This window comes from Taudactylus pleione, unplaced genomic scaffold (assembly GCF_031769625.1).
Source record: "Taudactylus pleione unplaced genomic scaffold, aTauple2 ptg000012l, whole genome shotgun sequence".
NCBI classification, from domain to species: domain Eukaryota; kingdom Metazoa; phylum Chordata; class Amphibia; order Anura; family Myobatrachidae; genus Taudactylus; species Taudactylus pleione.
Genome location: NW_028284415.1, coordinates 7948719 through 7956109, shown reverse-complemented (window position 1 = coordinate 7956109; position 7391 = coordinate 7948719).

Below are 7391 nucleotides of genomic sequence, written 5' to 3'. Positions count from 1 at the left end.
AAAGGGTACTGTAACCCCCAAAGTACACTCCAAACCAAATAAAAAAATATTTTCTGTGTTTGTGAATTGTGTGCGCAGTAGCCGCACGTGCATCAACTAAGTAGTGCCAAGCGTGCGCCTGTGTCATAAGTAAAGGGCCGGCTGGCTTGACCGTTAAAGGGTGCTGTAACCCCCAAAGTACACTCGAAACCAAATAAAAAAATGTTTCTGTGTTTGTGAATTGTGTGCACAGTAGCCGCACGTACATCAACAAAGTAGTGCCAAGCGTGCGCCTGTGTCATAAGTAAAGGGCCGGCTGGCTTGACCGTTAAAGGGTGCTGTAACCCCCAAAGTACACTCCAAACCAAATAAAAAAATATTTTCTGTGTTTGTGAATTGTGTGCGCAGTAGCCACACGTGCATCAACAAAGTAGTGCCAAGCGTGCGCCTGTGTCATAAGTAAAGGGCCGGCTGGCTTGACTGTTAAAGGGTGCTGTAACCCCCAAAGTACACTCCAAACCAAATAAAAAAATGTTTTCTGTGTTTGTGAATTGTGTGCGCAGTAGCCACACGTGCATCAACAAAGGAGCAGCGCCAAGCGTGCGCCTGTGTCCCATAAGTAAAGAGCCGGCTGGCTCATTTCTTAAAGGGTGTTGTAACCCACAAAGTGCACTACTCTCCAGCAAAAATAAAAAAATATTTTCTGTGTTTGTGTGCGCCTTAGCCGCACGTATATATCAAATCGATATAACATAAATGGAGGACCAAACTTTCTCCGATAAAAATAAAATAGAGAAAGATCAAGAATCACTTCCTCCTAGTGCTGAAGCTGCTGCCACTAGTCATGACATAGACGATAACATGCCATCAACGTCGTCTGCCAAGGCCGATGCCCAATGTCATAGTAAAGGGCACATACAATCCCAAATGGCAAAGTTCAGGAAAATAACCTTGAAAAAAACATTTAAATCATCTGAAGAGAAACGTAAACTTGCCAATATGCCATTTACGACACGGAGTGGCAAGGAATGGCTAAGGTCTTTCCCTATGTTCATGACTAGTGGTTCAGCTTCACATGACGATGGAAGCCCTCCCACTAAAAAAATCAAAAGAGTTAAGCTGGCAAAAGCACAGCGAAGAACTGTGCGTTCTAAGAAGATATCACAAATCCCCAAGGAGAGTCCAAGTGTGGTGGTGGTGGTTGCGATGCCTGACCTTCCCAGCACTGGACGGGAAGAGGTGGCTCTTTCCACCATTTGCACGACCCCTGCAAGTGCTGAAAGGAGCACCCACAGTCCACTTGCTGATATGCAAATTGAAGATGTCACAGTTGAAGTACAACAGAATGAGGATACTGGTGTAGCTGGCGCTGAGGAGGAAGTTGGCGAGGAGGATTCTGATGGTGATGTGGTTTGTTTAAATCAGGCTCCGGGGGAGACAGTTGTTGTCCGTGGGATGAAAAAGCCCATCACGGTCATGCCTGGGCAGAAGACCAAACATTCCACCTCTTTGGTCTGGCAATATTTCTATCCAAATCCGGACAACAACTGTCTTGCCATATGTACCATATGTAAAGGTGAAATAAGTAGGGGTAGGGACGTTAACCACCTAGGTTAACGTCCCTATACGGCACCTGCAACGCGTTCATAAAAAGTTACTGTCAAGTTCAGAAACTTTTGCTAAGACCGTAAGCAGTCCAGGGACACCTAAATCCCGTTGTCCTGTTGTATCCAAGCGCCTGCAAACCACACCATCAACTCCCTCCTCATCAATTTCCTCCTTAGTCAGGATCGGAAGTAGTCCTGCAGGCCATGTCACTGGCATGACTGACTCTCCTATCCGGGATTCCTCCGGAGGATCCTGCATTGCTACGCCTCCTGCTGCCGCTGCTGCTGTTGCTGCTGCTGGGAGTCGTTCATCATCCCAGAGAGGAAGTAGGAACACCACTACTTTTACTAAACAATTGACCCTCCAACAGTCCTTAGCGAGGAGGATGAAGTACGACAGCAGTCATCCTGAAGCAAAACGTATAACTGAGGCCTTGACTGCTATGTTGGTGTTAGACATGCGTCCGGTATCCGCCATTAGTGCAGTGGGATTTAGACAATTGATGGAGGTAGTGTGTCCCCGGTTCCAAATCCCGTCTAGATTCCACTTCACTAGGCAGGCGATACCGAGACTGTACAGAAACGTCAGAAATTTTGTCCTCAGTGTCCTGAAAAATGCCGTTGTACCCAATGTCCACTTAACCACGGACATGTGGACAAGTGGAACAGGGCAGACTAAGGACTATATGACTGTGACAGCCCACTGGGTAGATGTATCACCTTACGCAGCAACAGCAGCAGCGTCACCAGTAGCAGCATCTCAGAAATGCCAGCTCGTTCCAAGGCAGGCTATGCTGTGTATCACCGGTTTCAGTAAGAGGCACACTGCCGACAACCTCTTAGAGAAACTGAGGGAAATCATCGCCCAGTGGCTTACCCCACTTAGACTCTCCTGGGGATTTGTGATATCTGACAACGCCACCAATATTGTGCGGGCTTTACATCTGGGCAAATTCCAGCACGTCCCATGTTTTGCTCACACAATAAACTTGGTGGTGCAGAATTTTCTGAAAAGCGACAGGGGCGTGCAGGAGACGCTTTGGGTGGCCCGAAAAATTTCTGGCCACTTTCGCCATTCAGCGACTGCGTGCCGAAGACTGGAGCACCAGCAAACACTCTTGAACCTGCCCCGCCATCACCTGAAGCAAGAGGTTGTGACGCGGTGGAACTCAACACTCTATATGCTTCAGAGGATGGAGGAGCAGCAAAAGGCCATACAAGCCTATACATCCACCTATGACATAGGCAAAGGAGGGGGTATGCACCTGACTCAAGCGCAGTGGAGAATGATTTCCGTGCTGTGCAAGGTTCGAACTTGCCACACGTGAAGTCAGTTCAGACACTGCCAGCTTGAGTCAGGTCATTCCCCTCATCAGGCTTTTGCAGAAGCAGCTGGAGAAAGTGAAGGAGGAGCTAAGACGGAGCGATTCCGCTCGGCATGTGGGACTTGTGGATGAAGCCCTTCATTCGCTTTGCCAGGATTCCAGGGTGGTCAATCTGTTGAAATCAGACCACTACATTTTGGCCACCGTGCTCGATCCTAGGTTTAAAGCATATGTGGTGTCTCTCTTTCCGGCCGACACAAGCCTGCAGAGGTGCAAAGACCTGCTGGTGAACACACTGTCAGCTGAAGCGGAACGTGACACGTCAACAGCTCCTTCTTCATTTTCTCCCGCAACTGGGGCTGCCAGGAAAAAACTTAGCTATCCTAAGCAACCCGCTGGCGGTGATGCAGGGCAGGCAGGACCAAGTTTGGACATCTGGTCCGGACTGAAGGACGTGGCAACAATTTCTGACATGTCTACTGTCACTACATATGATACTGTCACCACTGACAGAATGGTGGAGGATTACATCGGTGACAGCATCCAAGTAGGCATGTCAGACAGTCCATACCTGTACTGGCAGGAAAAAGAGGCAATTTGGAGGCCCCTGTACAAACTGGCTCTATTTTACCTGAGTTGCCCCCCCTCCAGTGTGTACTCCGAAAGAGTGTTTAGTGCAGCCGGGAACCTTGTCAGCGAAAGGCGTAGGAGGTTGCTTCCACAAAATGTGGAGAAGATGATGTTCATCAAAATGAATTATCAACTCTTCCAGGGAGACCAGCCTCCAGAACGTACAGAGGGACCTGTGGTGGTGGATTCCAGTGGGGACGAGTTAATACTCTGTGAGGATGAGGATGTACACAAGAATAGACTGGAAATTAGTGGAAATTAAGGTTATTGAGGTTAATAATAGCATAGGAGCAGAAAAACCAACACATTCTGTGATTTTAGCTGTTTTTATGCTTTTTTTAAAAAAAATACAGATCCAAAACACAAAACCCAGAACCCAAAACACGGAAGGGTGGTTTTGGCAAAACCAATCCAGATCCAAAACACGAAGAAAGATCCAGATCCAAAACCAAAACACAAAACACGAAAAGGGGCCGGTGCACACCCCTAATATATACACAAAAATGAAACCTTATGTCGCGCTTACACTGGCTCAGCTGCACCAATTAGATGGATGTCTACTAGTAGAAGACCTAAAAATAAAAATAGAAAAGAGGGGGGCACCTTTGGTGCTCTACAACGTTGAATATTAATTGAATAGGAGAAATTTCCACCACTTAGGGGGATTTATTGCAATATTAGTTGTTGGTCAAACACAAACTTCTAGTTACTCTTCAAATCACCATTTGTTTATGTTTTGGATATTATTCATAAAATAAAATCCCTATGGCAGCCCATAATTCGTATATCTGAATATTTTATTCTTGGTATATCCACAGAGGTAACAATATATAAAACAATTTAAAATACATAAATGGCATAAAACAACTTTTAGTAAACCTGCCCCAGTACAGAAGGATAGATGTTATCTGCCACCTACACCCTAACGGGTGTGAGCTCTTAGGTGGACCTCTCATGTGGTAGGAGCAGGTTTTTCAAAGCAATGACCCTACACGTTTCGTCCACACACGGGACTTCATCAGGGGTAAATACAAAAATGGAACTGGTCTGAATAAACAGTCGATGATATGGAACTGGTTAAAACACTCAGTGGTATAAGCTTATTTTCCGTCCCTTGATAGGGAGAAATTCCTAGAAAGGCTCTTAGAAGCCAAATTCCTTAATAGCAATTTAAATATGAAGACGTAGCATATACTCCCAATGTGTAAAAACGATGAGACCCAGTGCCAAGCAAGTGGTAAAACTCTATTGAATCCAATGAAATGTATGTCTCCCTCTGTTAGCAACAATACACTTCATTGGAATGAATAGAGTTTATGAATAATATCCAAAACATAAACAAATGGTGATTTGAAGAGTAACTAGAAGGTTGTGTTTGACCAACAGTTAATATTACAATAAATCCCCCAAGTGGTGGAAATTTCTCCTATTCAATTAATATTCAAAGTTTTAGCGCATCAAAGGTACCCCCATATATATATATATATATATATATATATATTATATATATATATATAGAATCACCATCCCTCAATTGAAACTATGTCCCAGCATGGAACATATCCAGCACACTTTTTTCAAATGCAAAAAAGTTTCAATTTATTTCACCATATGGGGAAACAAGCCATCCAATAATAACAGCATGAAAATACATCAGTACTTAGCCAAAAAAAAACATTTCAGGGAAGCATCGCTCAGTAACCCATGATATCCATAGTTTCTTGTAGTACGTAGCATATCCCGACAGCTGTTTCGTGGTCACCTTCCTCAAGGGACTGCTGTCTCACTATTCCACCCAACACAGACTATAAACCCCCTCTAATTAATCCTCATTAACCGCAACCAAACTCACCTGTGTGAGCAGCATGGCGTCATCAGCGTCCATCCTGGCAGTCGGAGAACACAGGTTCACCCAGCAAACATGGGCAACCCTGCCGGCAACATCCTGCCGACTCAGAAATGACGTTGGCAGTCTGACTGTATGAAGTAATTTAGTTGACAGCCTCAATAAGTATAATACCTATATTCTGTGTGAGTTCACTTTAGATATTTTAGATATGTGGCAGTCTAAACACACAAATATATATATATATATATATATATATATATATATATATATATATAAAACCCATAGAATGGAGAAGTTTTTTGGAGGGAAAATCAGGAGAAACTAAAGGGGAGGGGATATCTAGTAACAAGGGATTCCTTTATTTTGAAGAACCACTAGAATTCCGCTTGTCACTTACGCAGAATGCCAACTACGGTACCTTTCACTGCGCATGCCAGAAACAGAGTATGCGCAGTTGTTAATTTTTTTGCGGAATATGAAAAAAATCAACTATGCAGTTGTTTTCCCATTATCTAATTCGTAAACTAAAATGCAAAAACTATACAATTCAGGGGGTTTATCACATTCCCATTTTTGCCAAAAATATATGATACATAAGACAATAAAAAAAGCAAAAAGATGGCTATTAGAACACGATGTTTGATGGAAAGAAACTGTATATTTTCGCATTTTTTGATACGTCAGAATCAGCCCCTGTGTCCGTGAAGAGCTGAATCATCCACTACATAAGCTAGGCTACCACGTGGGTTGCAGTGGACACCAGTGGTGGACTTGCTGATCAGGGTGATCAGTCCCCATCATAATACACCCACCTTATCCATGGGCACTTTGGGTGACCGTGACCTTTCTCTCCTCCATGGGGCCAGGCTCTCGGCCAGAGCCAGAGCTACAGAGAGCTTGAGATATGGTGGGAGAGGTGGGTACATTTCCAAATGGGGCGGACACATCGGGTTTCCATAATCTCTGGACCCTTGTCCAAACCAGTGAGCACAGCGGAGCTGTGCTTTGTCCCAGGGCAATGTACAAAAATAACTCTGTCTGATTATATAACTACATAGCTAAACATCTGAGAATCTGATTGGCAGGACAAAGTTGTAATTATTAAGTTAAACTTAGATGAATGCCCCTTTAATTCATAAAAGAATGAACTGATCTGTTTAAAAGGACAAATTAGTGGTAACTTGCAGCTGTATTGAAGCAGTAGTAGTGTTACAGCAGAGTGGCAGCTGGCGTCTGCAGATTGTGGTTTGGAAGCAGAGACCTAGCAGGAATATAAATTCACATTTCTCTCTCAGCAGACTCAGAGGACTCTCAACTTTATTACTCTATCTAATGATGATGAGTCTGCAGCGTTTTCTCTGGATCAACAATAGTGCAGGTGTCCAGCCATATTCTTTTTTGGACCTATTTTTGAAAACAGAGACTGGGAGACCCACTGTGCTTTATTTTGAATACCAGCTGAGGTGAATCCATTGTAGGCTGCAGCAAATCATAGTAACATGTATTGAATATTTAATATTAATAGAATAATGGAACATATACTAATGAGGCATCAAATACAGACATGACGCCTTGATTTCCAACAATGCCACGTCAGCATGAAGTTAATGTTCTGGATCACTCTTCACCCACCCATTGATAAGTATATTTGAACTGGATAAGCAGTACAAATCAATCAGAGTTCCATGTCCCGGCCATTGGCTCTATAAAAAAGAAAGAAGCTTTGTTGTCATGGGTACAGTAGCCCCTATAATAAACTTGCTTGAAACAATAAACAGTTGTATTATTCCAATTTAGTATTTTGAAAAAAAAACTATTTAGCAATGTTGCAAATATTCATATACAGATATACGGTTCCTGCAAAAACTGCACCACTTTTCACTTTACTTCACAGTTACTGTACAAGCATTGGAAGACACTTTTAAGACAGCCAGGGCTAAAGTTTCTTAGAGGCAGGTTTGGTTTTCTGGCATATTTCCAGTGTTTTAGCAGCCCACCGAT